The sequence below is a fragment of the Cherax quadricarinatus genome, chromosome 5 (genome assembly GCF_038502225.1).
Source record: "Cherax quadricarinatus isolate ZL_2023a chromosome 5, ASM3850222v1, whole genome shotgun sequence".
NCBI lineage: Eukaryota > Metazoa > Arthropoda > Malacostraca > Decapoda > Parastacidae > Cherax > Cherax quadricarinatus.
Window position 1 is genome coordinate 63576631 of NC_091296.1, and position 24711 is coordinate 63601341.

The window sequence follows — 24711 nt, forward strand, 5'->3', positions numbered from 1 at the left end:
TTTAAACTGAAGATTTTGAAGTTACTTTTAATGATACTAAACATCAGTAACCTCCTAATTATATTTATTACGTAATAACTAGCACTGATGTTCTTACCACAGTGTAGGTTACTACGCCACCCACTGATGTTCTTACTACAGTGTAGGTTACTACACCACCCACTGGTATTCTTACCACAGTGTAGGTTACTACACCACCCACTGGTATTCTTACCACAGTGTAGGTTACTACACCACCCACTGGTATTCTTACCACAGTGTAGGTTACTACACCACCCACTGGTATTCTTACCACAGTGTAGGTTACTACACCACCCACTGGTATTCTTACCACAGTGTAGGTTACTACACCACCCACTGGTATTCTTACCACAGTGTAGGTTACTACACCACCCACTGGTATTCTTACCACAGTGTAGGTGGCTACACCACCCACTGGTATTCTTACCACAGTGTAGGTTACTACACCACCCACTGGTATTCTTACCACAGTGTAGGTTACTACACCACCCACTGGTATTCTTACCACAGTGTAGGTTACTACACCACCCACTGGTATTCTTACCACAGTGTAGGTTACTACACCACCCACTGATGTTCTTACCACAGTGTAGGTTACTACACCACCCACTGGTATTCTTACCACAGTGTAGGTTACTACACCACCCACTGGTATTCTTACCACAGTGTAGGTTACTACACCACCCACTGGTATACCACAGTTCTTACCACAGTGTAGGTTACTACACCACCCACTGGTATTCTTACCACAGTGTAGGTTACTACACCACCCACTGGTATTCTTACCACAGTGTAGGTTACTACACCACCCACTGGTATTCTTACCACAGTGTAGGTTACTACACCACCCACTGATGTTCTTACCACAGTGTAGGTTACTACACCACCCACTGATGTTCTTACTACAGTGTAGGTTACTACACCACCCACTGGTATTCTTACCACAGTGTAGGTTACTACACCACCCACTGGTATTCTTACCACAGTGTAGGTTTACACCACCCACTTATTCTTACCACAGTGTAGGTTACTACTCCACCCACTGGTATTCTTACCACAGTGTGTTACTACACCACCTGGTATTCTTACCACAGTGTAGGTTACTACACCACCCACTGATTCTTACCACAGTGTAGGTTACTACACCACCCACCCTACTACACCACAGTGTAGGTTACTACACCACCCACTGGTATTCTTACCACAGTGTAGGTTACTACACCACCCACTGGTATTCTTACCACAGTGTAGGTTACTACACCACCCACTGGTATTCTTACCACAGTGTAGGTTACTACACCACCCACTGGTATTCTTACCACAGTGTAGGTTACTACACCACCCACTGGTATTCTTACCACAGTGTAGGTTACTACACCACCCACTGATGTTCTTACTACAGTGTAGGTTACTACACCACCCACTGGTATTCTTACCACAGTGTAGGTTACTACACCACCCACTGGTATTCTTACCACAGTGTAGGTTACTACGCCACCCACTGGTATTCTTACCACAGTGTAGGTTACTACACCACCTACTGGTATTCTTACCACAGTGAAGGTTACTACACCACCCACTTATTCTTACAGTGTAGGTTACTACACCACCCACTGGTATTCTTACCACAGTGTAGGTTACTACACCACCCACTGGTATTCTTACCACAGTGTAGGTTACTACACCACCCACTGTTACTAAACCACCCACTATGTTCTTACCACAGTGTAGGTTACTACACCACCCACTGGTATTCTTACCACAGTGTAGGTTACTACACCACCCACTGGTATTCTTACCACAGTGTAGGTTACTACACCACCCACTGGTACTCTTACCACAGTGTAGGTTACTACGCCACCCACTGATGTTCTTACTACAGTGTAGGTTACTACGCCACCCACTGATGTTCTTACTACAGTGTACAGTGTAGGTTACTACACCACCCACTGGTATTCTTACCACAGTGTAGGTTACTACACCACCCACTGATGTTCTTACCACAGTGTAGGTTACTACACCACCCACTGATGTTCTTACCACAGTGTAGGTTACTACACCACCCACTGATGTTCTTACCACAGTGTAGGTTACTACACCACCCACTGGTATTCTTACCACAGTGTAGGTTACTACACCACCCACTGGTATTCTTACCACAGTGTAGGTTACTACACCACCCACTGGTATTCTTACCACAGTGTAGGTTACTACACCACCCACTGGTATTCTTACCACAGTGTAGGTTACTACACCACCCACTGGTATTCTTACCACAGTGTAGGTTACTACACCACCCACTGGTATTCTTACCACAGTGTAGGTTACTACACCACCCACTGATGTTCTTACTACAGTGTAGGTTACTACACCACCCACTGGTATTCTTACCACAGTGTAGGTTACTACACCACCCACTGATGTTCTTACCACAGTGTAGGTTACTACACCACCCACTGATGTTCTTACCACAGTGTAGGTTACTACACCACCCACTGGTATTCTTACCACAGTGTAGGTTACTACACCACCCACTGATGTTCTTACTACAGTGTAGGTTACTACACCACCCACTGATGTTCTTACTACAGTGTAGGTTACTACACCACCCACTGATGTTCTTACTACAGTGTAGGTTACTACACCACCCACTGATGTTCTTACTACAGTGTAGGTTACTACACCACCCACTGGTATTCTTACCACAGTGTAGGTTACTACATCACTCACTGGTATTCTTACCACAGTGTAGGTTACTACACCACCCACTGGTATTCTTACCACAGTGTAGGTTACTACACCACCCACTGGTATTCTTACCACAGTGTAGGTTTCTACACCTCCCACTGGTATTCTTACCACAGTGCAGGTTACTACATCACTCACTGGTATTCTTACCACAGTGTAGGTTACTACACCACTCACTGGTATTCTTACCACAGTGTAGGTTACTACACCACCCACTGGTATTCTTACCACAGTGTAGGTTACTACACCACCCACTGGTATTCTTACCAGAGTGTACGTTGCTACACCACCCACTGGTATTCTTACCACAGTGTAGGTTACTTCACCATACACTGGTATTCTTACCACAGTGTAGGTTACTACACCACTCACTGGTATTCTTACCTAGAGTGTACGTTACTACACCACCCACTGGTATTCTTACCACAGTGTAGGTGGCTACACCACCCACTGGTATTCTTACCACAGTGTAGGTGGCTACACCACCCACTGGTATTCTTACCACAGTGTAGGTTACTACACCACCCACTGGTATTCTTACCACAGTGTAAGTGGCTACACCACCCACTGGTAATCTTACCACAGTGTAGGTGGCTACACGACCCACTGGTATTCTTACCACAGTGTAGGTTACTACACCACCCACTGGTATTCTTACCACAGTGTAGATGGCTACACCATCCACTGGTATTCTTACCACAGTGTAGGTGGCTACACCACCCACTGGTATTCTTACCACAGTGTAGATGGCTACACCACCCACTGATATTCTTACCACAGTGTAGGTGGCTACACCACCCACTGGTATTCTTACCACAGTGTAGGTGGCTACACCACCCACTGGTATTCTTACCACAGTGTAGATGGCTACACCACCCACTGGTATTCTTACCACAGTGTAGGTGGCTACACCACCCACTGGTATTCTTACCACAGTGTAGGTGGCTACACCACCCACTGGTATTCTTACCACAGTGTAGCTACACCACCCACTGGGTGTACTACACCACCCACTGGTATTCTTACCACAGTGTACAGTGTTGGCTACACCACCCACTGGTATTCTTACCACAGTGTAGATGGCTACACCATCCACTGGTATTCTTACCACAGTGTAGGTGGCTACACCACCCACTGGTATTCTTACCACAGTGTAGATGTACACCACCCAGGTGTACTACACCACCCACTGGTATTCTTACCACAGTGTAGGTGGCTACACCACCCACTGGTATTCTTACCACAGTGTAGGTGGCTACACCACCCACTGGTATTCTTACCACAGTGTAGGTGGCTACACCACCCACTGGTATTCTTACCACAGTGTAGGTGGCTACACCACCCACTGGTATTCTTACCACAGTGTAGGTGGCTACACCACCCACTGGTATTCTTACCACAGTGTAGGTGGCTACACCACCCACTGGTATTCTTACCACAGTGTAGATGGCTACACCACCCACTGGTATTCTTACCACAGTGTAGGTGGCTACACCACCCACTGGTATTCTTACCACAGTGTAGGTGGCTACACCACCCACTGGTATTCTTACCACAGTGTAGGTGGCTACACCACCCACTGTTATTCTTAGCACAGTGTAGGTGGCTACACCACCCACTGGTATTCTTACCACAGTGTAGGTGGCTACACCACCCACTGGTATTCTTACCACAGTGTAGATGGCTACACCACCCACTGGTATTCTTACCACAGTGTAGGTGGCTACACCACCCACTGGTATTCTTACCACAGTGTAGGTGGCTACACCACCCACTGGTATTCTTACCACAGTGTAGATGGCTACACCACCCACTGGTATTCTTACCACAGTGTAGGTGGCTACACCACCCACTGGTATTCTTACCACAGTGTAGGTGGCTACACCACCCACTGGTATTCTTACCACAGTGTAGGTGGCTACACCACCCACTGGTATTCTTACCACAGTGTAGGTGGCTACACCACCCACTGGTATTCTTACCACAGTGTAGATGGCTACACCACCCACTGGTATTCTTACCACAGTGTAGATGGCTACACCACCCACTGGTATTCTTACCACAGTGTAGGTGGCTACACCACCCACTGGTATTCTTACCACAGTGTAGATGGCTACACCACCCACTGGTATTCTTACCACAGTGTAGGTGGCTACACCACCCACTGGTATTCTTACCACAGTGTAGATGGCTACACCACCCACTGGTATTCTTACCACAGTGTAGGTGGCTACACCACCCACTGGTATTCTTACCACAGTGTAGGTGGCTACACCACCCACTGGTATTCTTACCACAGCGTAGATGGCTACACCACCCACTGGTATTCTTACCAGTGTAGATGGCTACACCACCTACTGGTATTCTTACCACAGTGTAGGTGGCTACACCACCCACTGGTATTCTTACCACAGTGTAGGTGGCTACACCACCCACTGGTATTCTTACCACAGTGTAGATGGCTACACCACCCACTGGTATTCTTACCACAGTGTAGGTGGCTACACCACCCACTGGTATTCTTACCACAGTGTAGGTGGCTACACCACCCACTGGTATTCTTACCACAGTGTAGGTGGCTACACCACCCACTGGTATTCTTACCACAGTGTAGGTGGCTACACCACCCACTGGTATTCTTAGCACAGTGTAGGTGGCTACACCACCCACCAGGACCTCAGTAAAAGCTGGCCTTCTCCCGGTAATTAAATTTACACGAGTATTTGGACCAGCAACTGCTTGTCAACACGCTGAATGGAGTCCAATAATGTATTTTAAAGACGGGGCGTCCCCGCGCTCCCACCAGCCAAACATCAATTTATGCTACTTGAAAATGTGACTATTTCTTGCCTCTCTGAGGCTCTGAAGAATTTGAAGCTACTTGTTGCAGATATTTTGTGAGTGGCTGTGAGTGTGTGAATGTGTGCTGACCTATATGTGGTTGCAGGGGTCGATTCAGCTGCTGGCTCTGTCTCTTCGCTGGTTACTACTAGGTACAGTCCCTCCCTTCTCCAAGAGTCTTATCGTACCTCTGTTAAAGTTATGTGTTGATCCTGCCCCCCACTGCTTCACTCTCCAGAGTGTTTTGCTTTCTGACAACTATAACGCTGAAGAAATACCTCCTCACATCACTATGACTTGTATGAGTTTTCTATTTTCAGTTGTGTCTTCTTCTTCTTGTATCCCATCTCTGAAATATTCTGGCCCTGTCAATTTCTCTCAGTATTTTATTATAAGTCGTTATCACATCCCTTCTGTCCTCCAGTATCATCAAGTGTGTGTGTGTGTGTGTGTGTGTGTGTGTGTGTGTGTGTGTGTGTGTGTGTGTGTGTGTGTGTGTGTGTGTGTGTGTGTGTGTGTGTGTGTGTGTTTGTGTGTGTGTATGTGTGTGTGTGTGTGTGTGTGTGTGTGTGTGTGTGTGTGTGTGTGTGTGTGTGTGTGTGTGTGTGTGTGTGTGTGTGTGTGTGTGTGTGTGTGTATGTGTGTGTGTGTGTATGCGTATTTTTTTTAGGTCTTCTTTCGAGCCTATGTAATTTCTCTAGCATAAATACATGCTTCTGTAAAGATGGGATTCAAACTGGTGCTGGAGACTCGAGGTCTGGCATCTCAGGTCGTTTACTAGTGCCAGTACTGATCCTCGTTGGCCACAAAGATGTTCATGTACCGTACAGATCCAGGCACCAACCTCGAATCACTCATCTCAATACCTCCTCCAGGAAATAATTCTGTCACCAATCCAACAACACTGCCACCACAGGTACCACCAGCAACATTGACACCACCAATTCAACCTCTCTAACCACCAACAACCACCTCATTCTCACCCAACCACAATCACTACCATCACAACCACACCTTAAGACTAGTGCCACCACCACTACTATCATCTGGCCAGCACACAATGCATATCCTCTTGCAATATCCTTCCTCAGTAAATGCCAGAGCAATATTGAAAGTTGAAATTCCCTCAAGACGGCAAAACCAAGAATTTATTCAGGCCAATTTCGGTTTTGGTCTCAGTGGGATACCTGAACAACGGCAACCAACTCACCGTTGAAAAGCACACAGTGAGACATTATCTCCCACAACGGCAGAATTACCGCCCACAACGGCAACACTACAACAGTATCACAGCCCACGACAGTACTGCGGCCTTCCACAACGGATTCATTTCCGTTTATAGCAGCAGAAATGCCGCCCACAACGGCAAAATTGCCCACCCACGACCCACGATACCATAACAGGTCTGCACATCCGCTAACGACCCACGAGTCTCGTTTGTCTCTCAACCAACGAGGGTAACGAGGAAGGGACCTCCGGGGCATCCTTTTTGTCGGCTGGCAGTTTTTATGTTATCAAAATCTCATTTGCGAGACTTTTATACCATGTGACGAGCATCCGTACGTGGCTGTGTGCGTGCGTCCGTACTTGGCAGTAATGACCATCCGTACGTCGCTGTGTGGGAGATTACACGCTTACTCTGATGAGATGCCGGGAGTGATGCTGAAAGATGCTGCGATTGATGCTTGGAGATGTTAAGAGTGATGCTGGGAGATGCTGAAAATGATGCCTGGAGATGTTAAGAGTGATGCTGAGAGGTGCTTAGAATGATGCAAAGAGTGATGCTGGGAGATGCTGAGAATGATGCTGGGAGATGGGAAAAAGATGCTGGGGGATTTTGAGAGATACTCACTATGTTCCTGAAGAAGCTGATGGGTGTTAATGAGTGCTGAGACATTCTGGAAAATGCTGGGAAAATCTGGGTCACGCAGAGAGGTGTTGGGAGATACTGGGTGATGCTGGGAAATGGTGGGAGTAAAGCTGGGAGATTGGGAAATATTGGGAGATGAATTGCCAGACTTGTCTGGTGCTTCCCTGGTTAACCAGACTGTTGCTGCTGTAATGGATATATGGACCGATGGCCCATATATCCATCACAGCCTGGTTGATCTGGCACTGGTGGATGTACTTGTCCAGTCTTGACATGTCTTGAAGACTTTTAATTTTGTCCCAGCAGTGTTTCTGATACCTTCTGGTAAGATGCTGAATAGTTTGGACCCACGGATGTTGATACAGTGTTCTCTTATTGTGCCCACGGCGCCCCTGCCTTTCACTTGGTTTATTCTACACATTCTACCTGACATTCAGGTGAGTTCAAACAGGAAGCGCGTCCGTCTCGCGCTCAGTAGACGGAGGATCAAGCCTCCACAACGCTTAACATGAATTATTATTATTTATATACATTCTACCATATCTCTCACTGTTATCTACACACTGTTATGGCAGTGTGCAGATTTTGAACAAGTTCCTCAAGTACTTTACTTCAAGTACTTATTATCACTTATCTCTCTCTCTCTCTCTCTCTCTCTCTCTCTCTCTCTCCTCCGCTCCAATGAGTTCACACTTTAAGACTTTGAGGTGTTGGTACTAACACGCAGAAAAGCTGACAGCAACATGTTTGTAAGCAGTTGATGATATATACTAATGGGGAGGTATGGGAGTATGCTGGGGTGTTAGACGGTGTAATGTTAGATGGTAGTGTTGTGAGACTGTGTCTCCAGTTTCTAGTTTGTCGCAGACAAGCTCTGTATCCTCGTCCCTTTGAGCGAGCATATGGTGGAGTTCCCATCACAGCGAGGACATGGTGGAGTTCCCATCAAGACAACTGAGAGAATGGTGTCTTCATGAGGTTGGGTTGCTGTATATATCTGTATCTGTTGTGTTTGTAGCTGGTGAAGCTTCTCTGTAGAGCTGGAGGTGACAGCTTCTAGTGGAGACTTTAACTCAGTTTTATTCTGTGAGACTTCAGTCTCGCAACTGATAATTGTCAATATATAATTCCATATTTTTACAGTATGTGTCAGCTATTGAGAGTTTATTTAACCTATGATTGGTTTTCAAATCATTATTGAAGGGAAGATTGCGAAGTACCCTTTGTGGGGTTAGTGAAGTGGAAGGTAACCCCTTGTCCACTTTGGTTAGCACAGTGGTAGACGGTGGGGCATTAGATGATGGAGTGTCAAATGGCGGAGTTTTAGATAGTGGAGTGTGAGATTAAGAAGTGTAAGATGGATCAGTAGATACAGTATTATATGGAAAGTTAGATGGAAGTGCTATATAATGTTAGACGGTAAATTTAGGTAGAATGTTAGATGGTGGAATGTTCAACGGTGCAGATGCGAACTCCAGCCGCCAGAATCCTTCGGTCATACCCTTGAAGCCCTGTAGCACATTTATTATCCAGGCCATTACTGCGTTATGTAGCGCCGTATCGAATAACACACGAGAGAGAGCGTCGCACATGTACTGCCACCACGTGAAGGTGACCTAACATCAGCGGAGGTCTCTGCAATATATGGGAATTTACGTCTTACGAGATAATGCAAGCATATATTTTTAAAACATTATTTATATTAGGTTAGGTTGGGATCTGGGATAGGTTAAGTTGGATTAATTCGGGTTAGGCTGAGGAAATTTTGGGGTAAGTTGGCTGGCTATAGTATTTAAAAAAATATATATTTAAATATAATTCTTGGGACAAAATATACACAATATCAACTGTGTTTTTCCAATTTGCACTAAAAAAAGGTTTCTCCATCGTACGAACCAGTTGATAAAGGTCACTTTGTTTTTTATTTTTTTTTGGTGAATTCACATCTGGTCCTCAACTAAATATTTATTATTATTATTATTATTATTATTATTATTATTATTATTATTATTATTATTATTATTATTATTATTATTATTATTATTATTATTATTACCTCAATGGCCGTCTCCCGCCGAGGCAGAGTGATCTAAAGCAGTAAACACATTCACCATCATTCATTCATTCGCCGTCTTTCCAAAAGTGTGCTGACACCGCAGTCAGATTACCCATCTTAAGAGTGCAGGCACTGCCGATCCCCCACCTCCAGGACTCAAGTCCGGCTAGCCAGTTTCCCTGAATCCCTTCATAAAAGTTACCTTGTTCACACTCCAACAACACGTTCATTAAAAGCAATTTAGTTCCATTCACTATTTAAAATGCATACGCTAGCCTGCTGGATGCTCAAGCCCCTAAAACTCAAAGCCTCTTTTCCTCCCCTCCTTCCAGTTGTTCCTAGGACAACCCCTTATCTCTCCTACCTTCCTACCCAGATTTATAAATTCTCCACCCTCTTTACAAGCCCAAGCTATTTCAACAAATTCTTCTCGGCCCTCTGAATTATACCTTACACAGCAGTTAAACTTCTAGGCCCCAAATTCTCTGCAGGATATTCCCATCACATATAATTCTCAAACATGACATCTCCATTGCCTCTAGCCTCCTTCTCCTTCTCTCTGCAACATTCAAACCGCATGTCTTACACCAATTTACAGGTGCTGGTACTAATATACTCTGGTACATCCCCTCTTTAACGTGCATAGAGAAACCTTTTTCTTTCCACAGATGCCTCAACATACCACCCACCTTTTTCTTCCCCTTCATTTCTCATAGACATATCTACTAACATGTCCACTCCCAAAAATAAACATATTTACTCCAGCTCTCTCCCTCTAAACTGATAATTTCGATATATCATTTCCAAGACTTTTTGTTGCCCTCATCACCCTGCTCTTTTCTGCATCACTCTATATCTTCCGTCCACCAGCCTTTGCAATTTGTCTTCAGAATCCTCCAAAAGTACTGCGTCATCAGCAAAGAGCAACTGTGATAGTTGCCACTTTGTATCAGAATCAACATCTTTTAATCCCACACGTCTCCCCAACCCCCAGACATTTGCTGCCTTTACAACCCCATCTATAAAAACGTTAACCAACCCTGTGTGTAACTAGTTAATAGTTCAAGTCGGACCGAAAAGTCGTCATACGTTTCTTTCTCCTACATGCAGGTTGTTTATGTATTAACTCTGGTTACATCACACGACCCTGTTTAATTCCTAATTTTTTTGGAAAAATAATCCCCACTCCCATCTATATACACCCAGCCTCACTCTGCATAAAAACTTTTAACCTTCTTTATTAACCTTCCAGCTATTTCATACACGTGCAACAGTTGCCATATTCCTCCCCTATACATCCTGTCGCATGCCTTTTCATAAATGCAACAAACAATATAGCAACAGTGGAAGTTGAATGATAGCTCTAGGCCTTTCGTGTTGCAATCAAAACATCACCAAGAACTTCCAATGTTGCAGAATTGAATAAGAATTCCAGGCAGACTGGCTCAGGGGAAACAACTACCAAGAATAACAGAAATGCTCTTCAGCCTTACCTAAATACTGCTCACTTCTATGTTTCAATGTAAATATTAAGTTAACCCATCCTCTACCCTTCCTAAATCCTCCCTGTCTTACCACTAACCCTTTCAATAATAATTCTACCATAAACTTTACCTGACATACTCAACAGGCTTATTCCCGTATAATTCTTACATTCTCTCTTATCCCCTTTACTCTTATCTAAGGTAACTACGTTATGCTCTCTGCCAAACTTATGGTACTTTCCCTTCCTTCGTGTAAACACTGAACAAACACACCAACCACTGCAACACTATCCCCAACCGCTTATTATTTTTACATGCACATAGTTTTTTTCAGTTTTTATAGTTGTTAATAATAAAAATAGACTTTCTGCCGTGGTTAGTGTGGTCACGTGACTGTGACGTCAGTAATGGTGGAGCGAGGGGCCTGCCTGGGCCACCAATAAACGGGCCTTCTCATGAAATATGTCGTTCCCTCCAGTGATATACGACCACACTTACCTCCACAATACTGGCGTTATTTAGAGGGCAGCGCTCAGCGTCGAAAACTGCGGGTATTTAAAAGTCGGAGTTTACCCAGGCCTGGTCATGGACCGGGCCGCGGGGGCGTTGACCCCTGTGTCATCCTCCAGGTATAACCCTGGGAACTAGGCGGCTGTAGGTTGATTTTAAGGCTGCCGGAAATACCCAGCATAAGAAGAGGCTTCCTGCAAAGTAATTTAAATGTATCCACTATACTGGGCTTTGTGAAAATAGAATTTGCTGTTTGTTATGGTTAGTGATATTTAAATGGCCATTCCCCCCTCCCCCCATACTTAACACACCCACCTCCTCCTACATCCCCACAACCACCTCCCCTACCTCCCTATATATCCCACCAACCCTTCTCCCCATACTTCTCACCACCCCTACCCTTCCCTTCTACCTGGAGGGAGTTCCGGGGGTCAACGCCCCCGCGGCCAGGTCCATGACCAGGCCTCATGGTGGATCAGCGCCTGATAAACCAGGCTGTTACTGTCGGCCGCATGCAATCCAACGTGCGAGCCACAGCCCGGCTGGTCAAGAACTGACTTTTGGTGTCTGTCCAGCTCCGAGAAGGAATGGGATAGAAACCTTGGGCCCCTGACAGTCTTGGGCCCCTGACAGTCTTGGGCCATTGACAGCCTTGAGGCCCCTGGCAATTTTTGTTTTATCTCTTAGTGTGCTCACGGAATCCGTGCTTTTCAATGGGGAAATGTTGTACAGTCTGCCAAGTCTTTTGCTCTCGGAGGGAGTGATTTCTGTGTGCAGATTTGGGACTAGTTCCTTTAGGATTTTCCAGGTGTAAATTATGATGTATCTCTCTCGCCTGCGTTCAAAGGAGTACCGATCAAGGGACTTCGAACGGTTCCGGTAACTGAGGTGCTTGACAATACCAATAATTGCAGTGAAGGTTCTCCATGTGTTATCAAGATCTCTGTAGCCTAGAGAGAACAAGTGACTTTAAGAGGATCATCAGCGGCTTAGCATCCCTTGTTTTGAAGGTTCTCATTATCCATTCTATTATTTTCCTAGCAGATGGGATAATGACGTTGTTAGGATCCCTGAAAGTGAGATCCTCTAACATTATCACTCCTATGTCTTTCACAAATACTCTCCTACCACCCCCTTCCTCCCCCATACACCCTCCACCACCTCTACCTCCTCACACTCTTCCCACCGCCCCTTCTTCTCCCCACACTCCCCCACCTCCCCCTACTTCTCCCCACACTCCCCCAACGACCCCTCCTCCCCACACTTTGGTTCGCCGTGATTTACTTTGTCACTCTAAGTTATAAATAGTCGACCAGAGGCAATTTCAAGGCAATTTTATGCTTTCAAGTTTTTAAGTTTGATGCTACAGTGTGTGTGTGTGTGTGTGTGTGTGTGTGTGTGTGTGTGTGTGTGTGTGTGTGTGTGTGTGTGTGTACTCACCTAGTTTTACTCACTTAGTTGTGGCTGCAGGGGTCGAGTCACAGCTCCTGGCACCGCCTCTTCACTGGCCGCTACTAGGTCACTCTCCCTGCACCATGAGATTTATGATACCTCTTCTTAAAGCTATGTATGGATCCTACCTCCACTACATCACTTCCCAGACTATTCCACTTCCCACCAACTCTGTGACTGAAGAAATACTTTCTAACATCCCTGTGATTCTTCTGAGTCTTCAACTTCCAACTGTGTCCCCTTGTTGCTGTGTCCCATCTCTGGAACATCCTGTCTTTGTCCACTTTGTCAATTCCTCTCACTATTTTATATGTAGTTATCATATCCTCCCTATCTCTCCTGTCCTCCAGTGTCGTCAGGTCGATTTCCCTTAACCTCTCCTCGTAGGACATGCACCTTAGCTCGGGGACTAGTCTTGTTGCAAACCTTTGCACTTTCTCTAATTTCCTTACGTGCTTGGCTAGGTGTGGGTTCCAGACTGGTGCTGCATGCTCCAACATAGGCCTTACGTACACGGTGTTACAGGGTCCTGAACGATTTCTTATTGAGATGTCGGAATGCTGTTCTGAGGTTTGCTAGGCGCCCATATGCTGCAGCAGTTATTTGGTTGATGTGCGCCTCAGAAGATGTGCCTGGTGTTATACTCACCTGGTGTTCGTTTTCCTTGAGTGAGGTTTGTAGTCTCTGGCCCCCTAGACTGCACTCCGTCTGCGGTCTTCTTTGCCCTTCCCAATCTTCATGGCTTTGCACTTGGTGGGGTTGAACTTCAGGAGCCAGTTTCTGGAGCCTGTCCAGATCCCTTTGAGTAGGGGTTGAGGCACAGCTCCTGGCCCTGCCTCTTTGCTAGTTTCTACTAGGTCCACTCTATTCCTTCTCCAAGAGCCTTATCATACCTCCATTACTACACACTTCAGATTGTGTGTGTACTCACCTAATTGTGGTAGAAGGAGTCGATTCATAGCTCCTGGCCCTGTGCGTGTGCGTGTGTCCTAGTGTGTCCTGGAGTATACCTGGGTCTGCCAGGTCTGTATCAACTTCCTGCTTGTCTTCCCTCCCACCATCTCTCTCCCACCTTCCCTTTCTCCTCCTCCCTCACTGACCTCTTCATCACTCTCCCTCTCTCCTCCATTATTCCCTCTCATCAGACTTCCCATTCCATCACCTTCTTCCGGCTGGGTTGCGGATGTTGTCGAGTGAGTTACATTCTATTCCTTCCTTCCCTCCATCCTCTCTCTCTCATTCCATATTAAATCCTTTTTTCTCTCTCTCTGCCTCCCTTTCACTGCCACTTTCTTGCGTATTCCGCCCTACACACACACACACACACACACACACACACACACACCCGCACACACACACACACACACACACACACACACACACACACACACACACACACACACACACACACACACACACACACACACACACACACACACACACACACACAAACACACACACACACAAAAAAAAAAAACAGATGATGTGAAGTTGATGAGAAGAATTAAATCGGACGAGGACCAGGCAGAACTACAAAGGGATCTGGACAGGCTGCAGACCTGGTCCAGTAACTGCCTCCTGGAGTTCAATCCCACCAAGAGCAAAGTCATGAAGATTGGGGAAGGGCAAAGAAGACCACAGACGGAGTACAGTCTAGGGGGCCAGAGACTACAAACCTCACTCAAGGAAAAGGATCTTGGGGTGAGTATAACACCAGACACATCTCCTGAAGCGCACATCAACCAAATAACTGCTGCAGCATATGGGCGCCTAGCAAACCTCAGAACAGCATTCCGAAATTTAAATAAGGAATCGTTCAGAACCCTGTACACTGTGTACGTTAGGCCTATATTGGAATATGCAGCGCCATTTTGGAACCCACACGTAGCCAAGCATATAAGGAAACTAGAGAAAGTGCAAAGGTTTGCAATAAGACTAGTCCCGGAGATAAGGGGTATGTCCTACGAGGAGAGGTTAAGGGAAATCAACCTGACGACACTGGAAGACAGGAGAGATGGGGGGGATATGATAACGACATATAAAATACTGAGAGGTATAGACAAGGTGGACAGGGACAGGATGTTCCAGAGATTGGACACAGCAACAAGGTGTCACAGTTGGAAGTTGAAGACTCAGATGAATTACAGGGATGTTAGAAAGTATTTCTTCAGTCACAGAGTAGGTGGGAAGTGGAATAGTCTGGGAAATGTTGTAGTGGAGGCAGGATCCATACACAGCTTTAAGAAGACGTATGATAAAGCTCACGGAGCGTGAAGAGTGACTGAGTAGCAGCTAGTTGAAGAGGCGGGGCCAGGAGCTGTGACTCGACCCCAGCAACCACAACTAGGTGAGTACAACTAGGTGAGCACACACAACAGAAATGAAGACCTCTCTCACAGGAGATTGGTAAACGAGGTGTGACACAATCACAACATAGAAAATACTCCAGGGAACAGGCAGACAAGTGGACGAGAAGTCGAAGTGGACCTTAAGAAGAGTCAAAAGGAAGCATATAAATAAGAGCAGGTAACTGTGACAGCCGTAATCAAGAGTCAAGAGTCAGTCCAGTGTCAATCACGAGTCATTAGTGTCAGTCAAGGGTCAAGAATTTATTAAGAGCAAAGAGTTAATCAAGAGTCAATGTAGAGCTAGATTTAAGAGTAACTCAAATGTTAATCAAGAGTCCATCAGGAGTCCATTAAGAGTTAATCAAGAGTCCATCAAGAGTTAAACAAGAGTCCATTAAGGGTTAATCAAGAGTTCATCAAGAGTTCATCAAGAGTCCATCAAGAGTTAATCAAGAGTCCATCAAGAGTCCATCAAGAGTTAATCAAGAGTCCATCAAGAGTTAATCAAGAGTCCATCAAGAATCCATCAAGAGTTAATCAAGAGTCCATCAAGAGTCCATCAAGAGTCCATCAAGAGTTAATCGAGAGTCCATCAAGAGTTAATCAAGAGTCCATCAAGAGTCCATCAAGAGTTAATCAAGAGTCCATCAAGAGTTAATCAAGAGTCTATGAAGAGTTTAACAAGAGTCCAACAAGAGTCCATGAAGAGTTTAACAAGAGTCCATGAAGAGTTTAACAAGAGTCCATGAAGAGTTTAACAAGAGTCCATGAAGAGTTTAACAAGAGTCCATCAAGAGTTTAACAAGAGTCCATCAAGAGTTAAACAAGAGTCCATCAAGAGTTTAATAAGAGTCCATGAAGAGTTTAACAAGAGTCCATGAAGAGTTTAACAAGAGTCCATGAAGAGTTTAACAAGAGTCCATGAAGAGTTTAACAAGAGTCCATGAAGAGTTTAACAAGAGTCCATGAAGAGTTTAACAAGAGTCCATGAAGAGTTTAACAAGAGTCCATGAAGAGTTTAACAAGAGTCCATGAAGAGTTTAACAAGAGTCCATGAAGAGTTTAACAAGAGTCCATGAAGAGTTTAACAAGAGTCCATGAAGAGTTTAACAAGAGTCCATCAAGAGTTTAACAAGAGTCCATCAAGAGTTAAACAAGAGTCCATGAAGAGTTTAACAAGAGTCCATGAAGAGTTTAACAAGAGTCCATGAAGAGTTTAACAAGAGTCCATCAAGAGTTTAACAAGAGTCCATCAAGAGTTAAACAAGAGTCCATGAAGAGTTTAACAAGAGTCCATGAAGAGTTTAACAAGAGTCCATGAAGAGTTTAACAAGAGTCCATGAAGAGTTTAACAAGAGTCCATCAAGAGTTTAACAAGAGTCCATCAAGAGTTAAACAAGAGTCCATGAAGAGTTTAACAAGAGTCCATCAAGAGTTAAACAAGAGTCTATGAAGAGTTTAACAAGAGTCCATGAAGAGTTTAACAAGAGTCCATGAAGAGTTTAACAAGAGTCCATCAAGAGTTTAACAAGAGTCCATCAAGAGTTAAACAAGAGTCCATCAAGAGTTTAACAAGAGTCCATCAAGAGTTAAACAAGAGTCCATGAAGAGTTTAACAAGAGTCCATGAAGAGTTTAACAAGAGTCCATCAAGAGTTAAACAAGAGTCCATCAAGAGTTAAACAAGAGTCCATGAAGAGTTTAACAAGAGTCCATCAAGAGTTTAACAAGAGTCCATCAAGAGTTAAACAAGAGTCCATCAAGAGTTTAATAAGAGTCCATGAAGAGTTTAACAAGAGTCCATCAAGAGTTAAACAAGAGTCCATCAAGAGTTAAACAAGAGTCCATGAAGAGTTTAACAAGAGTCCATCAAGAGTTAAACAAGAGTCCATCAAGAGTTAAACAAGAGTGCACCAAGAGTCCATCAAGAGTTAATCAAGAGTCCACCAAGAGTCCATCAAGAGTCCATCAAAAGTCCATGAAGAGTCCACCAAGAGTCCATCAAGAGTTAAACAAGAGTCCATCAAGAGTTAAACAAGAGTCCATGAAGAGTTTAACAAGAGTCCATCAAGAGTTAAACAAGAGTCCATGAAGAGTTTAACAAGAGTCCATGAAGAGTTAAACAAGAGTCCATGAAGAGTTTAACAAGAGTCCATGAAGAGTTTAACAAGAGTCCATGAAGAGTTTAACAAGAGTCCATGAAGAGTTTAACAAGAGTCCATGAAGAGTTTAACAAGAGTCCATGAAGAGTTTAACAAGAGTCCATGAAGAGTTTAACAAGAGTCCATCAAGAGTTAAACAAGAGTCCATCAAGAGTTTAATAAGAGTCCATGAAGAGTTTAACAAGAGTCCATGAAGAGTTTAACAAGAGTCCATGAAGAGTTTAACAAGAGTCCATGAAGAGTTTAACAAGAGTCCATGAAGAGTTTAACAAGAGTCCATGAAGAGTTTAACAAGAGTCCATGAAGAGTTTAACAAGAGTCCATGAAGAGTTTAACAAGAGTCCATGAAGAGTTTAACAAGAGTCCATGAAGAGTTTAACAAGAGTCCTTGAAGAGTTTAACAAGAGTCCATGAAGAGTTTAACAAGAGTCCATCAAGAGTTTAACAAGAGTCCATCAAGAGTTAATCAAGAGTCCATCAAGAGTTAATCAAGAGTGCACCAAGAGTCCATCAAGAGTTAATCAAGAGTCCACCAAGAGTCCATCAAGAGTCCATCAAAAGTCCATGAAGAGTCCACCAAGAGTCCATGAAGAGTCCATCAAGAGTTCATCAAGAGTCCACCAAGAGTCCACCAAGAGCTGAGGCTCGGGATCACATCAGATAAGAGCGGAACATCAAAAGCTTAACTTTGCTTCAGTAACTACCAATCAGTAATTTCTGGGTAATTCAAAGACAAGAGAGAGACAACGTTTCGCCCAGCCAGAGGTTCGTCAAGCCGTCATCCAAGTGTTCTTGAGCGAAATATAGAATTTCAGAAATTTCTTGAAGAAAGAGAGAGAGAGAGAGAGAGAGTGAGAGAGAGAGAGAGAGAGAGAGAGAGAGAGACCTTACTCACCTCTCTTCCACTTCCTTCCTCCTCCGTACCGGAATTTATTCACTTACTCATTCACTCACACGTCCATTAACCGGTGAGTACACAAACTCATTAATAACAACGACAACAATAATAATAATAATAATAATAATAATAATAATAATAATAATAATAATAATAAAATTATTATTATTATTATTATTATTATTATTATTATTATTATTATTATTATTATCCAGTGTCTGGTAAGAGGAAGGAGGTAAAGGTCAGCTTCCTGACCTTCAGCTAATAGGTCACCGCTGAATGGGTCTTTGATCCAAGGGTCAGAAGATCCACAAGGGATATACTGCTCTGTGTATTGTCTTAATCTATGGATTTGGAGCCCCGATCTCCTTCCCCGGATCAAAACTGATTACAGCATATTCCTCAGGCGTTACATAACAATGATGATAATAATAATAATAATAATAATAATAATAATAATAATAATAATAATAATAATAATAATAATAATAATAATAATAATAATGGCCACCTTTTAATTAAGAAAGTGACTGAATAACCTTATTTAAACAATGGCTGCACAAGACACAAACATCTGACAAGACTCTTGAGGCCAGACAGATAATATCTGGACGTTATGTAGATTAGTAAGTACGTTGACCAGACGAAGTCTTTCAGTCCACAGCTGACATTACCTTTATTATATTCCTTATTTGTACGTTCACAACAATAAAAAAAAATAAATAAAGGTAATGCTAGTTAGGGCTATTTAAAAGAGCCGAGATAGGTAACAGCTCTTACATTGTAAATAAAGTGGAGACAGAGAGAGAGAGAGAGAGAGAGAGAGAGAGAGAGAGAGAGAGAGAGAGAGAGAGAGAGAGAGAGAGAGAGAGAGAGAGAGAGAGAGAGAGAGAGAGAGAGAGATCAGTTGTAACTTCCTCAATATTATTTATCAAAGAAGGATGATAGACTTAACGAGTAAAGGATGATAGACTTTACAATGAGTGAAGGATGATAGATTTAACGGGATGGTTCCTCCTGGTCCTGCCCTCCATCCTGCTCCCTAGTACTACCCTTCTTCAAGATGGTTCATCCTGGTTCTTCCCTCCTTCCTGCTCCCTCCAATTACCCTCCTTCAGGATGGTTCCTCCTGGGCCTAACAGCAGAAGTTGCCAAAAACACAGTCAAAGCCAGACAGTGAAAGAGTATTGTCAGAGACCTCGATTCCCACGCCACCGGTAGTGCGTGGCACCCCCAGCAGTGTGTGGCCCCCCCAGAAGTGTGTGGCACCCCCAGCAGTGTGTGGCACCACCGGCAGTATGTGTGACACACCACCCCCAACACTTCCCCATCAGAGTGCAAGACATCTGGCCCATACTGGGTGACAACCGTGTGCTGATCAGAAGAAATGTCTCATGGCCCGAGGAAGGTAAACAGTGTGGGAAGAAGTATCAGTGGTGGCAGCGGTGGGACGCTGGGACGCACTCCCTCGTGTTATCTTAGTATGATGTGCATGATTGTCTTACTGAATGACGGAAAAGTTTTATGACAAGTATATCACAAGTACAAGTACACTATTACAAGTACATTATTACAAGTATATCATCACAAGTACATCACAAGAACATCATTACAAGTAAAGAATCTGACAACTTTTAAGGTGTGGAGATATGTAAATCCGCAGATCAATCACGAGGACTTTAAAACTTCTGACGCTCCTGACATCCATTTATATTATTGAAATAATTATATTATATTAATATTAATAATCTTTAGCCGAAATCCTGAGCAGCAGCAGCAGCAGCAGCAGCAGCAGCAGCAGGAGGAGGAGGAGGAGGAGGAGGAGACAGCAACCCACACAGGATACTAAGTGTAAACATTCTACCATCAGGGATGTGTAGTGTCAATTTTCCACCACAGGTGCTCCGTAATGTGAAACTTTCCGCAATGGAGCTCCGCAAAGGTGGTCTAAAATTAACGTTTCCCCAATAGTGCTGATTAAAGTCAACATTTTACCTCCCACTTCCCCAACGATGGTCCATAAATCACTGCTTCTTCTCGAAGTTCCTCCATAAAGTCAACAAACATTTCCAACAAAGGCGTCCTATAAAAAAAAAAGCATCATCGTTTACACCAAAGCTAGAGTGTACAGCAACATATCCATTTTCAACTTGAAAAACACACCTCGCAGTTTTTCAGCGAGGAAGAGGCACTCAGTACACACACACACACCAGTCTTTAACTCTTCGTATTCGTGGATATTTACACTATGAATCCCTTTAAAAAAAAAACTGCGTAAATTTCTCAACAGTGTCGATTCAGAATTCACGATAAAACAGTGTGCTTTCCCAGTGAACCGAGCCTTGTGCTGTGAAGGTCCACACAGAGAAGAATGTATGTTTGATGAGGGTGTGTAAACATAATCAGGGGTGAAGGGCGAGGCTGCCTTGTGATCAACCTTGGTGGAAGAAGGTTGGAGGGGGTCTGAGCCTTGACTTACTGCTCCAAGTAACTACTGTTTAAGTTTAACCTTCGCGCTGAGCGCCTTCCTGTCTAGGTTGGGGTTATTAACCAGTGACTGTGCATACACACCTGTGTGTGTGTGTGTGTTTTAGAAAGTTCGTGTATTCGTTTTTTTTATCTGCGTGTCAACACACACACATATGGGCCAGGAGCTATGACTCCACCCCTGCAACCACAACTAGGTGAGTACAGGCATACCTTGTGACAAGGAAGAGCCTTTAAATGACACGATAGTTTGGTTAACAAGTGTTATTGTAAGTGGAAAAAGCCATTAGAGAAAAGTGGATTTAACACTTAGAAAATAAAAATATATTAACTTCTGAACAATTTGGGTTTCCAGCTGGAGGAATTTATTGTATAAAGAATTTATCAAGTTATTAAGACAGATTTACTGAAATTGTTCAAGAAATAAATGGCTGGGCAAATGAGGGGAAAATGTGAAGAGTTATACGAGGAAAAATGTCTGCATGGGAGCATGTCACAAGTGGGGTGCCACAAGGATCTGTACTTAACCCAATAATATTTCTGATTTATATAAATGATTTACCAGAAGAAACAAAGAAATATATATGTCTGAAGATAATTCAAAAAGCTTATATAAAATTAATAATGAAAACGACTGTAAATTTTTACAAGGATCTGGATGCACTGAGCACATGGAGTAACAGATGATGGAATATAATATAGACAAATGCCTTGTAATGGAAAGAGAGTAAGAGAAATCAGGCCACAAGAGACAAAATACTGAAAGTAACAAATATTTAAAATGATCTATGAGTTATTATTAACAAAAAAAAATGTCACTGGGTGATGATATAACTTTGAGAAACTCAGATGTTATTCTGACAAACTATAAAAATAACTTCAAAATGTATGGATGGTGAAATTACGAAAGTTGTTGATAACTTACCTTAGACTAAAACTGATGTATACAGCAGCAGTTGTGTGGTAGCTACACCTGAAAAAAATAACGCAAATGAGAAAGTGCGTAAAGAAAGAGCTACAAAATGGCTGCCAGATTAAAAAAAAATTGTGAGTTTTGGTAAAGGTTGAAAATATGAAAGTTGATCATGATGGCTGATAGCAGGAAAAGAGGAGACATGATAACAACATAGAAGGTCGTGAAAGAACTGGAAAGAGTAGATAAATAAGATTTAATACCAGCAACTAGTCTAAGAGGTCATAATTACCTGTAAAAATATTAGAGCATAAGGGATATATTTCTTCCTCAATTAGAATGGTTGACCAATCGGATGTATTAAAAGAGGAATTAATAACCGCTGCAACCACTGGAAATATATATATATATATATATATATATATATATATATATATATATATATATATATATATATATATATATATATATATATATATATATATATATATATATATATATATATATATATATATATATATATAAACAGAGTATTGAAGACAAAATACGAGGATAACTCTGCTATTGTAACTACAAATAGGTAATTACACACACACACACACACACACATGCTTGGGTGAATAACCAGTGAATCAAGTGTAGCCAGAATTCTCATATTTTCCTCGAGAATTTAAAGAAAGTTATATGTTGTTTATTACTGAATAAGTTGGCGAGCTGGTAGCAGAGTGAAGACTGGGTATCCAGGGTATAAATATACCCTACGAACGAGTACTAGGAAGTGTCAGTCATAAAAGATACCCTACGAATGAGTACTAGGAAGTGTCAGTCATAAAAGATACCCTACGAACGAGTACTAGGAAGTGTCAGTCATAAAAGATACCCTACGAACGAGTACTAGGAAGTGTCAGTCATAAAAGATACCCTACGAACGAGTACTAGGAAGTGTCAGTCATAAAAGATACCCTACGAACGAGTACAAGAACGTCAATCACAGAAGATTAGAATGGAAATTCCACGGTAAGGCGTTGAACGCTTGTGTTTACATAGCTGACACGTTGAGAGACAGACTGAAAATGATAAACAGCGTCAAAGACCACAAAAGAGCCAAAATTACTTCATAGCAACTAAAGTAAAGAGGGAATTGTGAAGGAAGAAAGAGGAAGGAACACTAAAAGAGAATAACAGAAGTATGTGAAGTGCTTAGCAAAAGATTAAAAGAAGTCTTCACACAGGACAACGGAGAACTGCAGGAAAGTGGTGTATGCAGAACACACTAATCAACACAATAAATAGAAGTGCCGAGTCTACTACAAGATTTGGGTGTAGCAGAAGCAACGGGATCAGATAACATAACTCTACGGGCGCTGAAAGAGGGTTGAATACCTTTCCAATAGGAAGGGTATCCAACCAGTTTATCTCATTAGGCCAGCTGCCAGAAAAAATGGAAAATTGAAAACCCGGTTATGTATACAAAGTGGCGATAAACAAGAGTCCTTGAATTACAGGTCAGTATTTCTATCAGGTTGCGGTTGCTCTTGCCAGCAATCGAACTAGTGTATTGTGAGATTAGCAGCCTTAGGTTCATTGTAGAAATGGGTACACAAGGAATGTTTAGTGGTAGCCCACGCCAGGCCGTAGGCCAGCGAGAGAGTGAAGGAACGTGACCTCTGCACTGATCTGCATCTCTCCAGAGAGCGAGAGCGAAGCAGCGGGCACTACACTGAACTTTAAACCAGGTCCGCTAGATGGCAGCACAGATATAATGGCGGCAAGGCGCAAAATACGAAAGCCTGACTGGACTTACATGCATACTGTAAAATAATTCTGGAGAAGATAGTAAGGAACAGGATATTGAGACACTTTAAGAGAAGAAAATTCTTCTTTTCAAGTGTCTAGGTGGATTTATTGACGGGAAATCCTGTTTTTGAATCTGCTGGGATTCAGCAATAGTCACAGTAATAATAAAAAAAAAGTTTGAGAGGACTGTGTGTTCATGGACAGTAGAAAAGCATTTGATAGACTACTACACCAGATATTACTTCAGGAATTAGAAGAAAGGTTAAAATGGAAAATATTACAGTGTCAAGGATACCTGAATGACAGAAGGCAGAGAGTAACAGAAAGGGGTTCCACAAGGATCGGTGTTGGGACCACTGCTGTTTCTAGCATACATGAATGACCTACCAGAAGGGACTGAGTCCTTTGTCTCACTGTTTGCTGACGATATACAACTAATGAGAAGAATTAGAACAGGAGAGGACAGTGATAAACTGCACAGAGACTTCAACGGAGTGCAAATGTGGTCGAGCAAGTGGCTTCTCGAGTTGAACCCAAGTAAATATGAGATAATACGTTTTGTAGGAGAGGGCAGACCTGACACAGAGTACAGCATGGGTGGAGAGAAATTGTAAATATGAAGGTTTAACAAGGACCTGTGGGTAAATATAACACTAAGCATATCACCAGAATTGCACATAAACCGTATAACGGCAGAGGTATATGTAAGATTAGCAAACCTCAGAACAGCATTCAGGAACCTGAATAAAGACTCTTTGAGAGCCTTACTCACGACATATGTTAAGCCAGTCACTGAGTACGCAGCTCCATCATGGAGCCCACACCTGGTCAAACATGTGAAGAAGCTGGGAAAGGTCCAAAGGCTTGCAACCAGGCCAGTACCAGAACTGAGAGTAATGCACTATGAAGAGAGGTTGAATCAACTGAATCCGATGACCCTAGAGGAGAGAAGGACAATAGGGGGATATGATCACTACTTACCAAATCTTTACAGGAATTAATAAGGATTATAGGGACAGACTGTTTGAATTAAAACGATGAGGATCAAAAGGACACAGATGGAAACTGAAGACAGAGACGAGATAGAGGGATGTAAGGATGTATATCTATAGTCTTGGGATGGTT

The 24711-nt window shown here is 43.1% G+C and overlaps 1 protein-coding gene across 1 annotated transcript in view; it reads right to left on the reverse strand.

Moving 5' to 3' along the window:
* Window positions 1–24711, reverse strand: part of LOC128685077 (protein draper-like) — a 1011482-nt gene that overhangs the window by 624371 nt on the left and 362400 nt on the right. The window contains exon 2 of the mRNA XM_070103144.1: window positions 21802–21849. The gene's annotated coding sequence lies outside the window, so the exon portion shown is untranslated. The remainder of the gene's footprint in view (window positions 1–21801; window positions 21850–24711) is intronic.